At 44.0% G+C, this 25004-nt stretch overlaps 2 pseudogenes across 1 annotated transcript; both read left to right on the forward strand.

Moving 5' to 3' along the window:
- Positions 1 to 6496: 6496 nt before the first annotated feature.
- On the forward strand, positions 6497 to 12401 carry LOC147420834 (disease resistance protein RPV1-like; annotated as a pseudogene). The gene is made up of 4 exons (XR_015186999.1): positions 6497 to 6881; positions 7218 to 7775; positions 8222 to 8491; positions 11313 to 12401. The product of XR_015186999.1 is annotated as a disease resistance protein RPV1-like (transcript).
- Positions 8510 to 11304, forward strand: LOC147420835 (uncharacterized; annotated as a pseudogene).
- Positions 12402 to 25004: the final 12603 nt, after the last annotated feature.

The raw sequence follows: 25004 nt of genomic DNA on the forward strand, positions 1-25004 counted from the left end.
GTTCCATGGTCCCACTTCCCACAAGTCAATCATAGACCACTTCTCACATATTCTCAGTCATTTAGACTTTTCTGAGCCAACCAATATACTGGTGGAGCCTGTTATATCCTTGCTTTTCTCGACCATATTCAAATCTCCAACCATCAGCCACTCCCTTTTGATCGGAGTATCCCTTAACTGCATCCACAGTTTAGCTCTATCATTTGCGTTGCTCGTCCCATCTGATTCTAATACCCAGGACTCTTCCGGAGGGGTGGTTTAGAACCATCTTTGGCTCCAAATCTTTGTCAGCAATGAACAAGACACCACTCTGTGTGTGTGTGTGTGTGTGTGTGTGTGTGTGTGTACGCGCATGTGCTATGTGTACATATAGACATAATTGGAACAATATCAAGATGCCTCAAGACCTATATGACAAATCTTCGCTTCAAGCATATATATATATACGGACACACACACACACACACATAATACATACATATATATATGTATGTGTATGTATATGTATATATATACATACATATAAATCTCTCTCTCTCTCTCTCTCTAGAGAGAGAGAGAGAGAGAAAGAGAGAGCACTTAGCTTATGTGAGTCATCTCTGTATCATTCAAATTTATCAGATGCTTCAAATCTTTGAAATAATTTGAGACTTTTTATGATGTCAAAATATTCTATAAGCTATTTATTGACAAAGAAAAGTTTCCAAAACTCTTGACTTCTCACATAACCTTCCCTCTCTATCGTTGCATAGTGTTGACGAGAGAAGATGCTCGCAACCCAGTGTGTCAATAAATAGCAGTGGCCCCATTTGTGTCTCCCTTGAGTAGGCAATGTGCCCCCTCCCCCCCCACAACCCTCGAGAACCTTTCCGCACCTTCCCTTTTGTAGCCGAAATGGACTTCACTTTGTTGATGTATCTACAATGCACATCTCCTTTCCATTAAGATGCACACAAGAAGTACTAATAATGTCTAAAATTTACAATTTTAGAGCATTTTTCATAGCTCAAATACGAGACACACACACACACACATGCTTTCACACACACACACACACACACACACACAATGTTTAACATCACCAAAATAAATAATCGAGTGGCAAATAATATCAAATGAGTTTTGAGAGGGAGAGAGATGACAGAAAGAAAGAGATAAGAAGAAGCAGAAGAAGACAAGAGACCTAAAAAATATAGCCAAAGAGTCTTGATTCTTGAACACAAGTGCTTACATTCTCGCATACTTTCTCAAGGAGGGAGAGGGAGTGGGATTTTTAGTATCGTAGAAACAATCATAGTGACCTCAAAATTCAGGCGAGAGAGAGAGAGAGAGAGAGAGAGAGTAATCGTCCTTAAATGGTATGTATGTATATACGTACTTACTTACTTACTTACACACACACACACACATATAGATATATATATATATATATATATATATATATATATAGAGAGAGAGAGAGAGAGAGAGAGAGAGAGAGAGAGAGAGCACTTAACTTATGTGAGTCATCTGTATATCATTCCAATTTTATCAGATGCTTCAAATCTTTGAAATAATTTGAGATTTTTCTATGATGTTAAAATATTCGATAACCTCTTTATTAACGTAAAAATTTTCATAAACTATTGACTTCTCCACACGTAACCCTCCCCTTCTACCTTTGCATAGTGTCAATCAAATAAGATGGTCGCAAACCAGTGTATCAACAAATATCGGTGGCCACATGTGTGTCTCCCTTGACTAGGTGATGTGCCTCCCTCTTCCTCTCTCTCTCTCTCTCTCACACACACACACACACACAAGCCTTCGAGAACCTTTTGGCACTTGTCCTTTTGTAGCCAAAATGGCCTTCACTTTGTTGATGTATCTACAATGCACATCTCATTTCCATTAAAGATGCATACCAAAAGTACTAATAATCTCTAAAATGTACAACTTTTGAGCTTTTTTTTTTACTATTTTTACCCGCTTTACTTCCTATGAACGCCGTTTGAGAAACATTAATTTAAACTCAATGGCTAAGCTTAGGCAAACCTTCTCCAAACAGTATGGGAAAGGAGTCATCTCGTTGCATATCTTAATAAGACACACACGCGCATGCGCACACACACACAAAATGTTTAACATCACCCAAATAAATAATTGAGTGACAAATACTATCCAATGAGTTTTTTTTTTTTTGTGGGAGGGAGAGAGAGAGAGAGAGAGAGAGAGAGAGAGAGAAGAAAAAGAAGAAGAAGAAGGCAAGAGGCCTAAAAATATAGTTAACGAGTCTCGATTCTTGAATGCAAGTGCTTATATGATTACATACTTTTTCAAGGAGGAAGAAGGAGTGGGATTTTTAATATTGTATAAACAATCACAATGACCTCAAAGGTTGAGAGAGAGAGAGAGAGAGAGAGAGAGAGAGAGAGAGAGAGTCATCGTCCTTAAACATTAGATTGACCTATGGGACCAAATACTACGGGTAGCATGCTTGAAGACCATGGATATAATGGTGGTAGCTAATAAATTAAATCCATGAAGTTTTTGGGAGGCAAGAAATGTAGGCCATGATGATCCAGGTTAAAATATAAGACAAGAAATTTCATGTGATGTAAAGTTGAGCACTCAAGTAGGGTATGATATCTATGCTCTCAAATTTTCAAGGGACATAATGTATATACTAGAAGAGGCTCCCCTACAGTGCCTCAATGTATGGTCTCACATTTAAGGCAATAAGAGCTAAGCCAAATGGTTGGTATGATATAGATTGTGTGTAAGGAAATAGGCTCAAGCATGTAAATGGTTGAATACAATCTGCTCTCTCAACAAGGAACATGCTTTTATAATTTGGGGAGAGAGGGAGATACAGATCAATGACATGCATGATTTCAAGTCACAACTTCAATTTTTCACCACGTCCTTCATTTTAACATAATGGCCAAAACTCCTGCAAAAATAAACAATTGAGTGACCTTATTTTGTTTTTATTTCTATCAAATTTTAAGGTGAAAATGATGTGAAAGTGTACATGAACAGGGCTAGCACTTCATGAAAAATAATGTCTATGAGAAGCTTCCAATCTTGGTATCAAAGAATGCTTTGCAACATCTATTAAGAGGTCGTGTCATGTATCACTTTTATAAATGCTGTAGACTATACCTGTAGGAAGAGAATATTGATAGTGTTCCACTTGGAAGAGAAGATAGCCCTACGAGAATAGAGGCATTGTTTCCGTGGCCGTAGCAATGCGCGGGTCACATACTAGTATAGATAATTTCTCACTTGAAATAAGAGATGTGCAAATAAAACAATGTACAAAATCCATGATATTTACATGCGGATTGCTATTTTTTTAGTGCAAAATTTGATATTCATACTTCTTATTGAGAACACTCATTTTTCCTAGGTGCAAAAGTGTCTAAAACTTGTAATGATATGAGTAGATCAAGAACAAAGCAAGAAGTAGGGGTGCATTTTCTCGTATGTTGCTAGGTGCAAAAGTGTCTAAAACTTATAATGACATGAGTAGATCAGGAACAAAGCAAGAAGTAGGGGTGCATTTTCTCATATGTTTTCTCATTTTATTCATGATGATAATTGCCATGAAAATTGCCTCTTATACCATGTCTTTTCAAAAAAATTGTTCAATTGAGTTTGGGAAAAAAAAGGGAAAATGTTTCATGTGTACTAAGACGAGAGACGCTTGGCGTTCCTTTAGAATTTTTAAATCTCTTATGTAAGGAGAGTAACTCTTTCCCTTCCAAACAATCTTTGGCATGTTCACTTAATTAATTTATTTTTGTAGTTTTGTTTCAAATAAATAAGTTTTTGCCCTGGTTTCTAAGGAGGCACCTTTCCTAAAAGGAGCTTATTTAAGAGCGAAGAGCTCGAAGGAGAGCTAGGGTAGCCTTAGAAGTTATGGCAACGAAGTTAGGCACACACACGAAAGAGAGAGAGAGAGAGAGAGAGAGAGAGAGAGAGAGAGAGACCACCTATGAGTCGAACTTTGTGGATTTGTGGGAACGGTGGATTGAGTCACTGGCAAGGGGGGAAGCTGCACCCGATTTCCTAAAGAAAGACCGGTTCACGCATGGCTTATGGCCGCTTCTCAAGGAGACGGTGAAGGGTAGATTTTCGGCTATGTACGAGTTAGCCGTTGAGATTGCTCGCCTTAAGGACAAGAAGCTGCGAATGAAAGCCAAAGTAACCGAGCCAACAGAAGCAGGAACATCGTGCAGACCAACAACCACCATTTCACCACCACCACTCCCGGCTCTTGGGGTAAGAGATGACCAACAAGATATGTTGGCCCATATTACTGACCAACTGCAGAATTTGTATGTCCACTTGATACAGCAAGGAAGGAATCAAGAAAGAGATCAAAACCCAGGAAGAGCACGACGACAAAATAGGGAGTATCAATGCTACAACTGCGGAGAAGATGGTCACGGTGTGTACTACTGTCCCAAACCACGACAAAACTATAATAGAGGAGGTAGGAGGAACCAATTGTCACCACCCCCTAGAGAAAGAACACCCCCACCTCGAGCACCAGCCCCACCAACACAAATTCTACGCCCACCCCAGGCACCATCACAAGAATCCATTCCACCTCTTCCACCAGCACCACCACCTGATCGCCGTGTAAACATCATAAGGCTAGAAGAGAAAGGAAAAGCTGTATTAGTGGATCCACCCAGAGCAATGGAGAGGGACAAGGGTAAAGAGAAGGTAACCTTTTTAGAACCATTTGAAGCCATGACTGTGAAAAGAGCTAGGAGGGAAAAAGCCACACAATTAGATGATGAGAGAAGCATGAGAGGAGAGACTAGCAAGAGGCCATCCAGGCCACAATGAAAATTGGGCATCCCCGACTTCCAGTTAGGGGAAAGTTCTAAACCCTATGATCAAACGTTGGATGTGACGGAGCAAGGACCAAAGATTACATGGCCACAACTGCTACATCTCGCACCAAAGGTAAGGCGGCAATGGTCCAAAATGGTGAGTACAAGACGCTCCAAAGCAAAGGTAGCCGGAGCAATTTTGGGTTGCAACATGGACGACATCCTTCCAACTATCGACGTCAACATAAAAGGGAAGAGGATTGGGAATACCTACATTGATGGAGGTGCACAAATCTGTCTGATGATTGAAGCTATGATGCTTCAGTTAGGGCTTGAGGTTGACAAGCCTTCTCCATGCAAGGCAAAGATGGCAAACAACGCAAAGATAAAGTGTGTAGGTGTGGTAAGTGCTGTGAAGATAAAAGCTTTCAACACCGAGGTAGAGGTAGATGTTTTTGTAATGCCTACTAAGGGGGAGGGCTATCCACTAATCTTGGGAAGGCCATGGTTGATGGCCATGAAGGCAAAACAGGACTGGGGCACTGGCCTTCTACGTATGACCGGTAAGAAAGGGGAGACAATCTACTACAACATGAAGATTGGCAAGCAGAATCAAATGAATCTGGAAACATTAGCAGATTTCTCCCCCTTTAAAAAAAAAAATATGTAGAGAATTACCTACAACTTTGAAATAACAACACACACACACCCAACTCCCGTAGGTGGAGGCAACCCAACTCTTAAGGTGCCCCTCAAAAGCGCCTTCAAAGAGCTTATGAGGGAGTCCTCTTAGTTTCCTTTTGGACTCTCTCTCCCTCTTTCTTTGCAGTGGACACATATATACACTCACTTTGGCTTACATGGCCTTATCTCTCTCTCTCTCTCTCTCTCTCTCTCACAGGCCTCAAACCTCCTTTTCAAAGGCTGCACCTTGCCTGAAAAGGAGCTTAAAGTAGACTCGCACGATGAGCAGTAGAACTGCTCCTAGCCAGGTCCTTGATGTCATGAAGAATGTGTAGCCACTAAGCTTGAACAAAATTTCTTTGCTATGGCTTGAAAAATGAAGTGCAGGGAAGGTGAACAACACCTATTTCAGGTTCAATTAAGGGTTGGGGGCTTGGTACGAGTCCAAATATGTTAAGGGCTAGGGGCTTGGTTTGACTTCAAATATATGACGTAAGAGAATCTTCCAAGCTTCGTTCAATTACATATCGCGTGGAACGGCCCTCAAGAAATAGTCATAGGACCATTGCGTGTGGAATCATTTGAAGTCATTTCTAAACTCTCCTTAACACTATATCACACGGGGTCTTGAATGATGTTCGAGAGGTGAGATCGACGATGGTGAACATGGGCACGATTTTCGTGACAATGGTGGATGATGCCAAATTTACTTTATAATGCTACAAAGTGGAGTGTTGGACAACCAAACCCACGCAAGCGTGGTTAACACACGAGCCTACCAACATGGAGCCCATCCCACCGTCAATGCCATCTCTCAAGCTTCAATAAAGATAGTGTAATATAGTGTTGCGAATGATGGGCGAGTCGGGCTAGTGAAAGGGTTCGCAACATGCTAGAGAAAAAAACCGCTGCGTCTTGAAAGTGCTGAGCTGGCAGCGGGATTTACACTACAACATCGGATCCGTGAAAGTAGCACTGCGGGTCGGATTTTGCCTGTGGATTCCAACGGCGCGTGAACGAAATTTCAGCTTTGCAAAGGCAAGAAGGTCATGTGCCATGGTGGCATAGCTCTAGAAAGGCAGAGCATAGCTTTCAACTATTTCTTCTTTCTCATGTGCGTAGAGCTTCAGTCGTGACGAGGTCCCTCCGTTGACCTTCAATCACCCGGGCCGTCCGATCACTGTACCACGCCGGATCCACACGGATAGAAAAGCCCTCGAGAGTCTGTATAATGTACATGTCCTCATTCAATCCCGCAGTTGAAGTTTGCCCTGGCAGTGAGCAGCAGCAGCCCATCCTTGAACCAGAGATGATGCGCTGTTCGACCGGATCCTCATCAGAATGCCATCTCTCATCATCATCATCAGGGTAATCTCTTGTGCCCCCTCTCTCATCATCATCATCATCATCAGGGTAATCTCTTGTGTCCTTCATAATTACCATCGTGAGATCATCGTGAGCTACCTAGCCAGGGTGCTGCAGACGTTGAAGCTCGGAGACAACACATGGGAGTACTAGAGATCCCTTGTCCCCAGGTATTACTAGTGAGGTACTGCCAGCTAGCTGAGGCACCTTCCTTCTGGGGGAAGCTCATGCAACCCCCTGCTAGCCCGGGAACTTCTTCTTTATATGTAGCACTTCATGCCCCTGATCAAATACGACACAATGTATACACGATGATCCATCGGAACTGTGTGTTTGCAGGTCTGATGGGGTGCCAGCCATATTTCTGAGTCATTCCGGGAAGCAGAAGCCTTTTGTGGAGAATCTCTTCAGTGCTCTCCAGAGGGCTAACCATACGGCCTTTTTCGACCAGCACACTCTACCCAAAGGCTCTACCTTCCCTCATCTCATCTTTACAGCTGCAAGGGGCTGCGAGCTTGGCATAGTGGTGCTATCAGAGGACTTTCTCACCTCCAAATGGCCAATGATAGAGTTGGAGATCCTGGTTCTGCAGAGGGGTCCCAAGGCCAAGGTGCTTCCCCTGTTCTACAAGCTTGGGCCTGCGGATCGGATCTCAAGTCCCGGGAAAACCTCTCCAGGTGGCGGCAGGTGTGGGAGGAGAAGGCCGGTGCTCCAGATGTTGTTGTCAAGTGGGGAGAAGCTTTGAGGGCCCTCAACGCTTTCAATGGCGAGATCTTTACCCAGGACACTAGCGAAGCCTTGTATATTAATAGAGTGGTGCACAATGTTTGCAAAGTGCTGCCAAGCCCCCTTCCTGAGGATCTCTCCCCAATTAAAGGGCTTTACCGTCTAGCGAAGGTACTCCCATCATGAAGTTTTTTCCATACAGATTCCCTTGTTTGTTGATGCTGTGCCTCCATGGTATCTCTTTCTTGAATGGTTAATCATGACAACATCATGCACATAAGTTCTGGCTATAATTCCCACATTGCTAATCATGTCATCATCATGAGCGTCTGCACAGGAAAATGCAGCTCAATGCTGTTAGGGAGGGGAAATGGGCCCCGTACATGGGCCCAGCAGTACCGTCCCCCCCCCCCAATGCATGCTGGATCTGTACTCCCTCTTCTTTGCGTGTGCAAACACACAATTCTTTATCATTTTTATAAGCATACTTCACACACATATCGCTAGTAAAATTAGTGCCACCATCAATGTGCTTCCTTATCTGCACCATTTGTTGCTTTCTGGCTGGCCTGCTCTTGGATCCTATCCCACCATCGTTTTTTTTTTAAAATCTTTAGGAGGTATCAGGGCAATTTGACAACTCGAGGCAATGTGAGGAAGCATGCTTAATGGGGCTGCATGGAGTAGGTGGGTTAGGAAAGACAACCATGTGCAAAATCATGGTCAACTTTTACAGTGCAGAGTATCCTGGGCGATGCCATCACCTCCAGTTTCCCACCGATGGTAAGGACATGCCACAGATCGTGCATGTGTGCAAGAAGGTCCTCAAGGAACTCACCAAATTGAGCCATGAGCTCCTCTTGAATAAAGCAGACAATTTTGACCAGGTGAGGTAGTTAATACATATGCAAAAATCACAAGAGTTTTAAGCAAATTTTCAGTATTAATGTCCCAGTTTGTTTCCACAACTTCTCCTGCAGGAGAGGCACAATGTAATGCAGCTAAGAGCAGGGGAGCCAGCAGTCCCTCTTCTTGCCCCCAGCCATTCCTAGCTAGCTATAGTGTGCCTCTCCAGCACGGGTGTACGAATATAAAAGCAAACCTCGTTATGGATGTCTCTGAGGATGCTTGTTTTCGGGTTGTTCTCATTGTTTTCCTTCCAGGTCATTCAACTGATGATGAAACATTTGAGCCAGCACGATGTGTTTCTCGCTATTGACAATATCTGGGATAGCTCTAAAGAAGTCGCTCGGAGAATCTTGGGGGCGGGCCTTAGCGCCAACAGTAAGATTCTTCTGACGAGCCGGAGTGAGCAAGTTCTCAAGGACTTAGTACCGCGGGGTCACAAAAATGCATGTGTACGTCCATTACCTGCTCTTGAGCGCGACGAAGCTTTTCAAATCTTTCAAGAGGCCTTTGGAGGGGATGACATTAAATCCCTAGAAAACTGCAGAGATCAGGTGGACCGCATCACGAAGCGATTCGTGTTTGCTGGCAACTACCATCCGTAGTCTTGAAGGTACTTGGCGGGCGTGTGAGGAAAGGGTGCATGCCTGGGGACTCCAAGCAGAATGAGGACTTCTTGCCTCGCATTCTTCAACAGATCAGAAAGGAAGATCTGGGACCAGTTGAGAATGCGATCAGACTCAGCTATGACATCATCCCTGAGGACAGGAAACTCATATTCCTTGATATTGCAGTTTTGATGCCCGATGCGCACGGTCGAGTCACGTTTGCCAAAGCTCACCAATGGTTAAGCGTCCTCTACAAGGATAAGTTTCTATAAGGGGTATGAGCCTCCCGAAGACCGGCCACGGGAGGGGACCCCCCACCTAGACACTGTAGCCTCACTCCACGCACTCGCGCACCGTGGGGACTCCACGCAAGGTTCCCCGGGGCACGCTATGACCCGTCGGCGGTGCGGCGGAGCCTGAGGCTACGTGGGGCTAGGGACCCGGAACGCAAGACCCGCGAAGACCCGCGAAACGCAAACGGCCGTCGACCCATGGAACGCAACCACGCCCGAGCCGGTCCCGTCCGAGCCGGGCCCCCCATGAAGGCAACTTGACCCGAGCCGGGCCCTCCTGAGCCGGTGCCGTCCGCGCCAGGACCCCTTGAAGACAGAAGTCCCCTCCGCGCGCGCGGGTATAAATCCCCGCCGGGCCCCCTCCCCGACGCGCCCAGAAATTGGGGCGTCACACTTGGTATCAGAGCTCCAGAACGAGCTCCTGGAAACGAGCCGAAGACCGACGTGCCCGACGCGCACGATCCTCACGACGACTCCAACCGCAATGGCCCGGGTCGTCAAAATCTTGGTGAAGAGAGCTCCAGAAAGCAACCACACGCCCTCCGCCCCGTGACGCGTTCCCTGAACACCGGGCCGTCACCCGTGACCCGCGCCGACCCCGATCCGAGCCGGGCACCTCCATGAGAAAAAGGAAAGATGCGAGCCAGACAGGGCTCTTCGTGACGCGTCCAAACAACGGGCCGTCACCCGTGACCCGCGCCGGCCCTGATCCGAGCCGGGCACCTCCAAACACAAAAAGCAAAGATGCGAGCCAGACAGGGCTCTCCACATGAAGAAAAGGCAGATGCGAGCCAGACAGGGCTCTTTATATCAAAAACAGAGAAACTCCAAAAACGCGACGAACCAAGCCAACGGTGTTCGTCGCGCCGCGGCCACTTTTGTGGCCCATTCTGAGCTGAAGACCCATTCAAGTCTACAAAAGAGACCACAGGGCCCCGAGCTATGCCCTCCAAACGACGTCCAAACAGGGACCAACTCGCAAGTGCTGCATTGCGACGGAACGCTACTTCAGATTCGGCTTTCAAGAAGCCTCCGCGCGGGCCAACGCAGCAGGTGGCTCCGCGCACATCGGGTTACCTATTCGGGGAACGCTCAAGTACGGGGAATTCTACTTGGGTGTTCAAAGCATACATTTTCAGCTTTCTGCCAAAACCCCAAAGTACACACACTCACTTTATTCTCAAAAGTACAAAAACAAAGCATGCCTACTTACTTGCATTTGGGAACAGTTTTTGATCACTTGCACTTATATGCACCCCTTTGTCCCCACGGCCTCATGCATAGCCGAGCACTCTTTTCCCACGTTCGACGCGGTCGTCGAACTCTCTTCAAACGGGGGTGTATATAAGGGGTATGAGCCTCCCGAAGACCGGCCACGGGAGGGGACCCCCCACCTAGACACTGTAGCCTCACTCCACGCACTCGCGCACCGTGGGGACTCCACGCAAGGTTCCCCGGGGCACGCTATGACCCGTCGGCGGTGCGGCGGAGCCTGAGGCTACGTGGGGCTAGGGACCCGGAACGCAAGACCCGCGAAGACCCGCGAAATGCAAACGGCCGTCGACCCATGGAACGCAACCACGCCCGAGCCGGTCCCGTCCGAGCCGGGCCCTCCTGAGCCGGTGCCGTCCGCGCCAGGACCCCTTGAAGACAGAAGTCCCCTCCGCCGCGTGCGGGTATAAATCCCCGCCGGGCCCTTGAAGACATAAGTCCCCTCCGCCGCGCGCGGGTATAAATCCCCGCCGGGCCCCCTCCCCGACGCGCCCAGAAACTGGAGCGTCACAGTTTCCCGAGACCGTGATCACGACGCTGGTAAGAATCGGGCACGTTTAGATCAAATAGAATCGTATAATCTGCTGACAAATTAGGTACTAATATGTGTTGGGTAACTCTGATGACAGATTTATGAGCTGGCTCTGGACGGTCTCGTGCAACTCGAGACACTAGATGGACACGGTGAAAGCATAAGCACATGGGAATTTTGGGTCCAGGTGCGCTGGAAGAAATGAACATGACACGGTTTTATGCGTGTCGAAAGCTTCAAGTTTTACATGTTGCTGGCGTAGATTTCCTCAGAGGGATTGATATGTGTCGCCTGTCATCCTTGTGTGTTTTGTATCTAAAAGGTGTGACCCTGAGGAGAATACGGGGTTGGTCTGCAGCTAATTCAAGGCTGCTAGGGTTTGATCTCATATCGCACGTAAAAGCTGGAGGCACATTTCAGGACTTGCATAAATCATCGCCCATGAAGGTCTTTAATCTGAATGCCCTAATCCAGCTTCAAGTGATGCACGTGGAATGGTTCTTCGATCTTGAAAGAATTGAGGGGCTGGACTCTCTGAAGAACCTTCAAAGTCTCTAAGTTTGGGACTGCAACTGCCTGGAGAATCTGGATGGTTTGAGTGCCTTGCCTCAGCTGAAGGCTCTTCATGTTGCACGTTGTGAATGGCTGAAGAGAATGCCTGATCTTAGTAGGCTGGCTTGCTTAGGAGAGTTGGTGTTGGATGAAAATAAAACAATGGAAGGGGTGGGAGGTTTCGGTCCGGCGGCTCTTAAATTTATACGGATAAGTGGGTGTTATGCTCTCAAGAGCACACCTAATCTCAGTGGTTGCACCCGCTTAGAGGTGTTGGAGCTGTCTAATAATGGCTTTTTGGAGGTGCAAGGGGTTCTTAGTTCTACTCTTAGGGTATTAGTTATAGATGGTGGATTGAAGAAAATACCTGACCTCAGTGGTCTCGCTCACCTTGAGAGGCTGCAGCTTCATGAATTTTGGATGGAAGAGTTGGGCGGCCTCAGCTCTACTATTAGAATGATGGGTGTCTTTATGTTTCCGGCTCTAAATTAGAGATTGTCTGATCTGAGTGGGCTGACGCGCTTAGAGAAGCTGGTGCTGTCAAGTAATGATTTGCTAGAGGAAGTGGGATGTTTGAGTTCCACTCTCAAGGATGTACAAGTTTATCACTGTAAGGCTCTGAGGAAAATGCCGGATCTAAGTGGGCTGACGCGCTTAGAGAGCTTGGCGCTGGATATGAATAGCTCAATGGAACAGGTGGGGGGCCAATATAATGTGAGCAGTACTCTCAAGAAACTCGCCATCAGGCACTGCGAGCACATGCGGAGCTTCCCAAGTTTGAAGAACTGTGTTCATCTGAGGGAAATAGAGGCCACTCCAGACGCAGTTGCTGTTGTTACCCTGTTTGCGCCGCCCAATCTCCACACGATGCGAGTTGTGGGAGGCAAGTGGCTGTTCAGTACAAGCTGTGAGCAGTGGAAAGGCCTCACCCAACTCAAAGAGCTCATGGTGGAATCAGTTGATGCAGGGAGAATATTAGATCTGGGGTGTCTCAGCCCTCTTATCAACATGAAGTCTCTCACGGTATCTCGTTGTCGTGAATTGGAGGAGATTGCAAATTCCGGCGAGCTGCAGGGGCTTGAGCGCCTGAAGCTCAGAAACTGTCCACGCCTGAAGAAGTTGGACGGCTTCAAGGACATCCAAACCTACGATCTCAGCAATGGATCACAGCTCGACGCCTTACACTTGCAACGTTGCCCATCCGGCGAGGGTATTCACTGGAGCATTATCAATATTTGATTTGACCCGTCCAAGGAGGAGGGATCAAAGGCTTTGGAGGAGGGTTCTCTATCCTTTCTCAATAATAATCACCCCATAGGACTGTATGCCGTGCGTAGGTTTCATTCATGCACACGCTGGAGGGTACCAGTGAGACGATTTCACTCTTTTGCACCTTATGGTTATTTTTTTTAGGGGAAATTACCAAAATACCCCTCAAATTTCAAAAATTCCCAAAATGCCCCCGATATTTTGTCATAAATTCCCGAAATGCCCTTCAAATTTTCCAAAATTCCCAAAATACCCCTGGTTGTGAGACTACATTTCTCGAAAAATAAATTTTTATGTAGGTCTTCACAAGAAGAGTGATTGTCTATCGTACAAGATGCTAAAACTACAATTTGAGTTGGTTACGTAGGCTTTGGAGATGAATTGCTTCATTATTTTTAGACATAATTGCCTTTTTTGCGATGGTAACTGGTGACAAATTACATGCTGAGCACTCAAAAACGGATCTCAATTGTCAAAAACGAATGAAGATTAGAAAATCTTGAACATTCCAACCAAAATAGATACAAGGGTATTTTGGGAATTTCCTCAAATTAGAGGGGTATTTTGGTAATTTTCCCTTTTTTTTAATCCATGCATCAAAGAATAAATCTCTTGTGAAATAAGGTGATGACATTAAAAATGCTCAAGCCCCTAATTATTATTATTCTTCTTCAATCCATAAGAGAAAAAATTGTTGAACACATAATATTTTTGGTCCTATGGAGTGAGAAAACAGACATGTTACGAAACTCAAGGCCATGTAAAGTTCTCAATGGATTTTTTTCTAATCCTTCTCTTAAAGATTGTATCACAAATTAGCAGGTAAAAATTAACACCTCGGGAAATTTTTTCATTCTACATTTCATATTGCTAGTGCAATATTTTTCACTCATCTCATAATGATCAATATTTTCACTTCTATTCGAGAGGATTATTAGTCTTGAGTTTAAATGAATTCTACTTTTGATATCGAAAATTTTTCATTTTTAAGTTGAAAATTTTTACACGCTAATAAATGCACCGCTTACATAGAAAACTAGTGAATTTTTTTTCTAGTTGAAGCTTTGCCTTCATTTTTATGTAAATCAACGGTTAAGCAAAAGGGTTTCTATCCAAAGTATGAGATAACCTCTATTTAATAAACATTTTCTATGGTTAGTTTAGTACGAAAGCCGTTAATAGTGATAAATCAACTATCATATAAGCGTTCAAAACCGTGTCAAGAGTAATAATGCCTTGAGTTTATATTGATATTGATTATAACTTGTCCCCTCAAAATCTTTTAGCTTTACGGCTCGCATATACTTGCACAATACATGTCAAACTACCCAAAAAGATGTCAAAAATAGAACCAATGGATATTATCAAAGTTTCACATTGGACTTAATTTTAAACACGTTCAACTTCATCTTGACAGATATCTTTATCATTAGTGTCTTTGAGCTCAATTTCTGTTCTGCACAATGGCCTAGGACTAAAACAATATCCAATGCTTTCGAGTCCTCGCATTCTTTCTTGAAATGAAACGATTCTTTCGAAGCAGTCCATTGCAGCTCCTTTAAAAAATCAGCTAGTGGCCTAATACATGAGGTCTACGCTTGCTCTCTCATAAGCTTAAAAGCTATGGCTTCTTTTGTCGTCTTCTTAAGTGTCTTCTCGAGTGCTCTATCCTACAAAAAGTATGTTACATTCATGTAAGGACCTTAATAGAAAAGCGTTCATTTAAGGAACGAACGATGTTGGTAGCAATACATGAGTAGATATTGAGACTAGTATGAGAAGAATTCAAATTTTTCCTTTTTAAACTTGCAAACCTACAATAAAATAGAAACAATTCACAACAGTCAACTGTGTAAAAAAATTTACGCCCTCATGGTTGCCTCTTACCATACAATGGCATGCATTTTGGCTATTGATGACACGAAAGTCACATCCAGTCACGCCATCCTTCTCCTCAATGCTAGGGCAGGTCATCGCCATGACCTAGACTTGATTCTTGAAGATACGTGGCGCTATAGAAAACGTTGATAGCACAATATGCTCACCAAAGACAAAATAAAAAAGCAACACCCTAAAATGAACAAGCGCCCCGCACTTCTATAATCGGCTCTGTGTTGTTCGACAGCCGCTTGAGATGGCGTCTCTATTGGAGATAGATGTTGCGCAAGGCTTTGGAAAGCACATCCTCATTCCAAAATATAGCTGTCGGAGTTGCTCGCCCACCTCTAAACTGGCTCCTTTACCCTAGGGCAAGAGTTGGAATGTGGAAATAGTAACAAGCATGATACTATACAATTAGAGATCAACAACGTCAGCCGTTGTTGCCTCGCTAACAAATTAATAGCAAACACTGACGTATGACCTAATGTTCTGCAACGTAACTAGGTCAGTGCAACCTGACAAACACCTGCCTGAGGAGCTGCGTGGAGGGAGTGGGAGACGCGCGTCCTCTCTTTGAGGTCTGATAGATTTTAAAAACTTCTCTAGAGAGGCCTTTCTCGGCCTTCTGAGCTCCTCTCTTTGAGGTCTGATAGATTTTAAAAACTTCTCTAAAGAGGCCTTTCTCGGCCTTCTGAGCTCCTCTCTTTGAGGTCTGATAGATTTTAAAAACTTCTCTTTTTGTTCCCCCCTTCTCTCTGTGTGTGTGCGCGCGCGCTCGCAACAAACGGATTTGGTTAGATATTGAGCCCCCAATCAGTTTCCAGTCACGCGAAACGGGGAGCATTTTGGAGGTAATGTATTCAGACGACGATAATTAGTTGGACCACTTTCAATGCTTGGGTTTGTGTTCTTACTATCGGCGGTTCATTCGTAAGTTAACAGAGATAGCGTCGCCTTTGCACTTATTGACTTAGAAAGGAGTCCCTTTTTCGTGGGGACCGACAGAGGTGACTACTTTTTAGACACTTAAGGAAAAATTCACTATTGGACCTTTGCCAGACTTGCAAAAGCCATTTGAAGTTTATTGTGATGCTTGTGGTCGTAGTCTAGGAGCGATCTTGATGCAAGAAGGCCATGCCATTGCTTATGAAGGTAGAACGTTTTCAAGGCCAAAATTGGTAGCACAGATTTATGAGAAAGAGCTATTGGTAATGATCCATGCTCTTACACAGTGGCGACATTTCACGGTCTTTATCGATCATCAGAGTCTATGCTACTTTCTGTCACAGAAGTAGCTTTCGGAAAAGCAGCTGTGGTGGGCTAACATCTTGTCACAGTTTCACTTCCAGATGATCCATGTTTAGGGACAGAAAAACTCAGTGGCAAATGCATTGTCTCGGAAGCTCCTCATTTTGGCTATTTCCACGATACATCACAGAAGCTTTGAGGATATGGTTGACTAGTATGCCATTGATCTAGACTTTACCGATGTTTTTACTCGGATACAGAATGGGGAGATAGTGCCAGAATATTCCATACGAGATGGCTTCTTGATGAAGAAAACAACGTTGTGTGTTTCACAACCTTTGAGGGAAAAGGCTTTGACAGAGTGCCACTGTCCACCATTTATGAGTCACCGCGGTATCGACACCACCTTGAAGAGGGTGGAGGGTTATTTCTTTTGGCCAAGACTCAAGAAGGATTGGGACGACTTTCTTCGCAATTGTTTAGTATGTCAAAAGGTCCAGTTTTGACATGCATAAGGCACAAGGATTACTACAACCTTTACCCATTCCCACCCGCCCTGGGAAAATATTGCAATGGATTTCATCTTTGATCTCCCAAAGACATAGAGTGGGCACGATGGAATTTGGACTGTCATCGACAGATTTAGCAAGCAAGCTCACTTCATTCCAGTGAAGAAAACAGTCAAGCCGGACCAGCGAGACTGTTCATTGCACAGATATTTCGACTACATGGCATGCCTAAGACAATCGTCTCCGACAGAGATCCCCAATTCACGAGTTTGTTCTGGAGGGCTATTAGGGAGAACATTGGCACGCGATTGCAGTTCTCGTCATCTTTTCACCTGCATACAGATGGGCAATCTGAGATCGCAAATTCAGTTGTTTTTTATTTGTTGAAGTCTTACATCTCTTATCAGAAGACTCAATGGGAATTCTTTTTGTCTTTGGTGAAATTTGCCTACAATAACATGGTTCACTCTTCGATAGGGAAGCACCATTTGAAGGTGCTCAGAAGGTTCCACCCTTTCTCAACACTAAAGACAAGATTTTTGAAGCCGACCAGTACACGAGGAACTTGGACACTGCTTTTGCCAAGGTCCACGAGGCTTTAGAGAAGTCTCAAGTAAGACATAAGAAGGCAACAGATCGACATCGATGCGATTTGAAATTAAAGGAAGATGATTGGGTGCTGCCTAACGAAACAAAAGGGAAAGGGACGGCTTTTTGCAAAGCTTAGCATGAGGTATTATGGATCTTTCCAGATTAAAGAAAAGATAAATGACATCTCCTTTCGACTTAAGCTACCAGATTCTTGGAAAATTCACAATGCATTTCATGTGAGTCTCTTGAAACCTTTTAAAGGTGCTAATTGATCGGGAGTCAGATGAGGAACCCGAAGTGGAACAGAGCGAGGAGATACTCCTTTCTGAACAACTTTTGGCATACAAGGAAAGAAAAGTGAAAAGTAAAGTGATTCGGTGGTTCTATAGTTAAATTCAAGAACTATCCCGTATTAGATGCAAAGTGGATGGAGAAGGAGGACCTAGAAAATACTCCTTAGATTTTGAAACTTTACCTTGAAGCATTCGGTTTAGCTACGTCTACTCGTAGAGATCCCGCAGATCAGCAAGGTTGAATCTGGTGTAGAGGGATTGCACAAGAGGAGAGTCACTCCGCTCCTTTGTCAAAGATTACCTGGATTGAATAGAGTCACTAGTATCCCTTTGGGTTTCAGGGATACTGCTGTGTTAACAGTATTCTGCTTTATGACTTTATGAAATGGAATTCCCAAAATTGAATATGAACGATTTGTACTCTCTCATCTGACTTGTTTGAGTGCAGGAACTCAAAGAAGAAATGATTGCAACATTTCGATCTTATAAATCTCTATAGACGTGATCGCAATAAGGATTAGTTAATCTGACATAAATGAGTTCCGGGATGGATCTAGATACGGTTACTAAATACGTTGCTTGCAGTCATGGCTTGAGATTTAGAATGAATTTTTATGTGATTGATATTTCATGTGATGTCCTGTGATTTCATGTGCAGTGATGTGACTTTCATCTGAGTACAAAGTACTAGATGTGTCGTGTCTAGTGCGTCGGTACTTAGAGTCAATGTCTACTGAAATGGTTTATGGCCTCTATCTATTTTGCATGCGTAATCGAGGGCGATTACAAATCTTTCAATAGGGGGGGAACTCACAAACTGATGGTGTGGCATGTGTAACCGGCTTGGACACTCCAAGCGAGAAATCAATAGCAACACACGAATTGAAACTTCATAATCATTGAACTTTAATGGGGGGGGGGAGAGAGAGAGAGAGAGAGAGAGAGAGAGAGAGAGAGAGAGAGAGAGAGAGAGAGAGTCGACACGGCCCGGCGGAGATCCATGCCCAGAGGTATTGGCCCCAAAGACTGGTGCCCCTTTTGGTATTTCTTTTTATATTAATCTTTGAGCAAAGTACAACTCCTGCGGATGCTCGAGCGCTCTCAGACTCTGTGTCCAAATACTCTAAGAAGTAAGCCCCCTTGGGTCACTTATAAAGATTAAAAGGGTTGCTAAAAGCAGAGCCTCAAAAGCATTAAACTCAAAAGCAATGAGTTCCAAAAACAACCGATTCCCAAAAACCTGGCAGCAAAAGGCACCAGTGAAATTTGGAAAATTCGTGCAGGCTGCTACGTCAGCACCGTCAGTGCAAATCTCGGAAATCTGTACAGGCTGCCATGTCAGCACTGTCAACAAAAATCTTGAAAATCCGTATAGTCAGCCATGTCATTGTCCGTATTGTTCTGCCATGTCATCATCATGCGTTTTGCCACTCATCAGTATGTGACAGCATGACCAATTATCAAGTTGTTCCAACTTATGGGCAACTGTCGAAGGGCCAAAGGGACGCCCAAAAATTAAAATAAAGCGTAAGAAACTGTTGACATGGCTATTGTACGGACGACCGCGAATTGTGCTGACTATCGTACGGATGATCGTAAAACGTGCTGACAGCAGACGTGGCAGAACTGTATGAAAACTCCTCTTTTTGCGCTGGTGACTTTTATGGCAGATTTTGGCCTAAGTTGCTTTTGAGTTTACTACTTTTGGGGCTCTGCTTTTGGCATCCGTTGTATCAATAACTAAGCCCCAAGGGCCTCACTCTTCAGAGCATCTGGACACAGAGTTTGAGAGCAAGGAGGAGGAGCCCCTCTCTGTCCGACGGAGGAATGCTTGCCTCTTCCGTCGCACAAGTTCCCGTGCTGGATTTCAAATTTTCTTTGCTTGCCCACTTGTTGCTTCATCAATTGTTAATGAGGCTCAACGGGAGTTGTACTTTGCTCAAAGATTAATATAAAAAGAAATACCGAAAGGGGTGCCGTCTTTGGGGACAATCGCTCTTGGCATGGAACTACGTCGGGCCATGTCAACTCTTTGATTGTGAAGTATTTAAAGGGAATCTCTATTGTGTCGGGAAAGAATCTAGACTTGGGGTGTCTTAAGTTTGTTACACGAGAAGCGCATGTATCTTATTACATCAGACAAGCTGGCCATGGATAATCATGGAGGAGTTCCTGCGAATGATAAGTGAGTTAGAGTTCTGTACAAAGTAATGCATTATCTAGTTTTTTTTTGCGAGGTCATGCTTTCAAATGTTGAGAAGATCTATCATTTCACGTTGGGGTCCATTCAGTGCTATGGACATTAAAGACCAAATAAACTTGCATCTTTTTGTAAAGTTGACATCTTTGCGTTAATGCTATAAATATGGTCTAGGGTACTACGTGCGGAATTCAAAATTTTCATGTTTACATGGTTCAGTAAGATGAATACACTCAGTTATCCCACAACAAAAAGGCTTTTCTTCAAAATACCATTCTGTCTTTTTAGCCAAAGACAGAACGTGACGATGATCTTTTACCAGTTGCATCTCCTTGTATGCAAGGTGCTTCAAGGCATCTAATAGTGGGACCTTTTCTTTTAATATACATCTTTTAATGTCCCATAAGCATTAGTATCGGCAACATCAAGCTCATGTTTAACTTAGTAGAATCAAGAAGAAAAGTAGCACTTTTAATGTCATCTCCTAGCTCTTGTCGTCGAGTGATAGGAGACAAAACTTGTTGTTTGATGTCCCCCAAAGCATGAGTATATAGCATGTGAGCATCTTATGGGGAAGCTTCTAAAAATACACTCTTCACGAAAGAGTCACTAATCACATCATGCATACTACCCGAATCAAACAAGATCACAATGTGTTTATTATTCACATGACCATAACACTGCATGAGAGACTTATCTACATGATCATGAGAAGCTTGGGACACATTAGTGTTCTAACTGAGGGCATTAACAGATGATGTGGATTCTATGGGTTCTTTTGTGGATTTCTTTAGGTGCTTTCTTAGGAAAAACTCGTTTTATGTGACCTTTAGTATGACATTCAAAACATCCGCCTTCTTTTGCATATTTGGTTCATTCTTCAAAAGTTAACCAACCTCCTAAGATTCCTTGAGAAAATTTTTTATCAGGCGTCAACTTAGGGGTGTTCTGAGTTTTAGCCTTTTCTTTATTATCATTAAGAGAGTTTTGTGCTCTAGGTGTAGAAGAAGAATTACCGTTATGCTTACCATTTTTCTTATCGTTCTTACAATTATGTTGGTCTTGAGGGTACTTGACTTGTTCACCTTCGACTTACCCTTGTTGTGCTTCATTTCTTGCGCTAGAGTGATTTGAACAGCGTCATTGTAGTCCGTAGGATTGAAGACTTGTACATCAAACTTGATGTAGTCGTCTAACCCAAAAAGGAAAGCCTCTTTGCCTTCGTCATCTAACTCGCACAAGTGAACGCCTATTTGCAAATTACGGTTAGAATAAGACATGACACGAGTGCCATTTTGCTTAAGGCCACACCAATCTTCTTTAAACCGATCAAGGTAATATGGCGGCATGAAGTGCGCCTTGAGTTTTTCTTGGAAGTCCGCCCATCTAAGAGAGAGAGGCATGCCATCCACGGCATTCTCAAGGTGCTCTGCCAATTGTGACTCTTACCAAGCTTCCGCTAGATACATGGCAGTAGTCAAAACTTTACTATCGCTTGTTTTCTTGTTATTCGCAAAGGAAGCATTAAATTGATGCAACCAAGAATGAATCACAGAAGCATCCATCTTACCATCATACTTATTGAATGTCAACTTCTTAGTGACTAGATTGTTGGAGTTGTCGCCTCTACCTGTGCTACAAGATGATTCACCGGTATCCTTGAGTGGCCGGTCTTCAGGGTGAGTAAGTGTAGGATCAATTCCAAGAGGCGTTGGTCCCACTTCTCTTCGGCCACTATGCGTTGAGCCTCGCGTGATTGCTCACACTCAAGCTCCATAGTTTCCCTTCTTTCTTCGGCCGCTAGGTGTGCTTGCTCACGCTCAAGCTCCATACCCGCCCTTCTTTCTTCCAATGTGGCACGTTGCGCCTCTTATAGCATCATTTACATCATCGACTTGACCAAAGCCTCCATAGGGTTTTGTGAAATTCGTGGCGTAAATGGAGATGGGGGAGGATCGGGGAACAATCCTCCTGGTGTAGAAGCTTTGTCTGCTCCAACTCCACTCTCATCACCTTCACGCAAATCATTCGGCTTCGGGTGATGACCATGCACTAAGTTGTTGGGATTCTTGGGTTCTTGACGCTCTTGAGTTCTTCAGGTTCGTGAGGTTCTTGGCTTGCAATCTAGGCTTTTCTCTTACCCAAGCTCAACTCCTTCCTGTGGGTGCACCCCTTGGCGGCCTTGCACTCACACCAAGGTTGCTTTTTTCCCACCTCACGCCGATTGGCATGCCGCTAAGTACAAGGTCCACTCTCAATGAGTGAAAAAGAGGAACGAGGGGAAGCTGGACAAGCCCGTCTTTTTTGAGTTTACCTGCCACTCTTCAAAAACACAGATTAGGGATCGACACGTCCAAGTGGTCTTGGGTTACATGCTACCACAAGCAGCAAATGTTTTTTTATTGTGGTTCTTTGTGCTTCTTTCCTTGCATGATGATATCGAACACTACCAAAGAGCTCTGATACCAATGTAATGTGCAGTGGAAGTGAATGATGGTGTAGACTCAAGATGAGTGCTCAAAGAGAGCTCAAGGTTCCTTTTACTTAGAGGAAGGGAGAGCCTTCCTTGCTTAGAGAGAGAATGTACAATGACCAAAACAAAGAGAATTGGAAACTGTGAGTGCAAAATGCATGAGAGTATGAGAGAGAGAGAAAGAAGAGACGACAGCAGATAGGGTCCCAAACCGGTCTAGGGCTGAATTCTGCAATTGCGCCGATGGTGGCAACGACGATGATGACGGTGACGACGACAATGCTATACAAAATTGTTGGTGGTTGAAATCTGAAAACGCTAACTAATTTGACGACGATGGGCTGATTTTCGACGAGGATATTATAATAGGACTTATTTTGCAAAGTTTTGATATATATTTTTGTTTGGAGTAAAGTTTGTTCATTCCAACGTTTTTCCATAGTACAGGACTTCATTCTAATCGTTTTTGTGAAGTTTCAAATTTTGACCCGGGACACCTCTCGACATAGTAACACGAAACTCCGTTTCTTGCCTCAAGAAACGAAACGCCATTTCTTGGCCATTTCGGTGCGGGAGAAACTCCGTTTCTTGCAAGTTAAAAAAATCCCAAAAAAAAAAAACGTTCCAACGAACCCAATTCTAGCCTTTTTCGTTCGATGCCTCTGCATAAAAATTAGGCGCTCTGCATCTAGTGAGGAGAGCCAGGAGGAAGAGGAGGAGGAGGAGACTGAGGAGGATTCTCAAGGCTCAGATTCTTGAGCATCGATAGTTCCACTAGATGACTATATTGGGCTTGGCTCAATGGAATGCTCATCTTTATGTTTATGAACCCTATCTTTTTGTATTGCAGTGATTTATGGATTTGGAGTCTAGACATGTTATGGCTCTTGAGTCTTCGCTTATGACTCAGTCACCTTTAGCTTAGTTTTTTGGCATTGAGTAGTATCATGTATGATTGTCTTTTCATGACATTGAAAAGTGTCTTTGAAGAAAATATCTATGGAGTCTTGGTTTGAACATTGGATACTTTTAGAGTACAAAGTGGTCATTGGTAGACTTTAGTTTGAAGGTTAAGGATTTTTATCATACAAATTGTGAAGTTATGTAGAATATGATCATTGACATGTCTTTCAAGTTTCAAGTTTCTAGGTTTCTTGTTTTAACTTTAAAGTAATATATTGGTTTTTTTTAACTTCTAAGTAATTTTTTTTTTTTGAGTTTTTTTAGATTCTTTCATTTTGATGCCCGTTTTAACCCGTAGATTAGAGAAAAAGTGAGAAAATGTTGTTTTAAGTTGTTTTTGAAGAAATTGTTGACTTGCAAGTAAATTTTCGGCCAAACTGAGTAGGATATGGATTTTTCGTATCACACGACTTTTGAAGAGCTTGACGAGATGAACAAATTCATATGAAACGGCCCCGGTTACGGCTTGCTGAAAATGGTCGAAAATTGTGGACTTAAGGAGTTCCTAAATTTGCTAACTCACGTATGTGGGTTTCGTTTTTGTGGTTCTTATGCGTTTGAGTGCAGGACGCCTCTTTCCGAGCTTATTTTTGGGCCGCTTTGCTAAAGATTGGAGGAAGGTCGAAAATAGCCACTTTTTGGCGTGAAGAAGACAACCAGACAACCCGTATTCAGAAGGAGGCTATTCTACTGTGATGGCGCCTTGAGATTGTGATTGAGAGTGAGAGTGTGATTGAGAACTGAGAGTGCGATTGAGAGTGAGAGTGAGAGTGTGATTGAGAACTGAGAGTGAGATTGTGATTGAGAGTGAGAGTGCGATTGAGAACTGTGCACAAGATTGAGAATGAGATTGAGAATGGGATAGCTCGGGGTGGTCGGGAGGTTGACACGAGCTACACTCTTCATGGACCAGTGAATTGATATCAATACATATCTGGTTTCCTACGTCTACTCTGTGTACTTGCATATTTTTGTTATTCAGTTGTTGTACTCCCGTGTCTCGTTACAAATATGGTGCGGGAAATGGGTGGATCTCCAAGGCTATGGGCTGAATGGGTTGTGCAATCAGAGGGTATGCAACTACTTTAAGTTCCTGGACATGCACGTCTTGCGTACAGGCTCGCAAAGGTGCCAGAACACTTCCTAGGCTACCTAAACCCTAGAAGTAGGTTAGCTTGTCCACATGCACATAGGGTTAGATGTGCACATGACACGGGTTCCCATGCAGTCTCAAAGAGAGAGGAGGAAGAAAGTTGACACAGGGCAGCACCGCCCAAAGAAAAATATCACCATGCAAATATCTCAAAAATAAACTGAATGAACTCGAACATGTGTCCAATGAGGGAAAACCTGCCAAAGTTGTAAAAGAATCCCTATAAGGGTCCCCTTTTTGCATTGTATAGGGGCTTTTTGCCATTGAATGAAGGGAGAAGCCTGTCAGGCGAAGAGAGTTGTAGACATGTGTCACAAACTGCTGACGTGTCAAAGCCCTGACAAATGGAGCCAACTTACAGATGCCGGCCGAGGGGCCTAAACCCTAAGAAATAAAGGAGGACTCACAGAGACATACACGCAACAATTGATGACATGGCAATTGTACGACCACTCCGTGTTTTGCACTGATTGATGACGTGGCAGTTGTACGGAATTCCGCAAAACGCGTTGGCAGCTTTTTGGCACTGCTTTTGGACTAGAAGCTTTTGAGTTTTGAAGGCTTTTCATGTAAACTGTTTTTGGGGCCTAGGGCCTTAAATATGAGGCCATGGGCTTATTCTCTGGCATGCTTCCCGGAGAAGGTACAGAGTCTGCA

The sequence above is a fragment of the Adiantum capillus-veneris genome, chromosome 28, assembly GCF_014529385.1.
Source record: "Adiantum capillus-veneris isolate H3 chromosome 28, ASM1452938v2, whole genome shotgun sequence".
NCBI lineage: Eukaryota > Viridiplantae > Streptophyta > Polypodiopsida > Polypodiales > Pteridaceae > Adiantum > Adiantum capillus-veneris.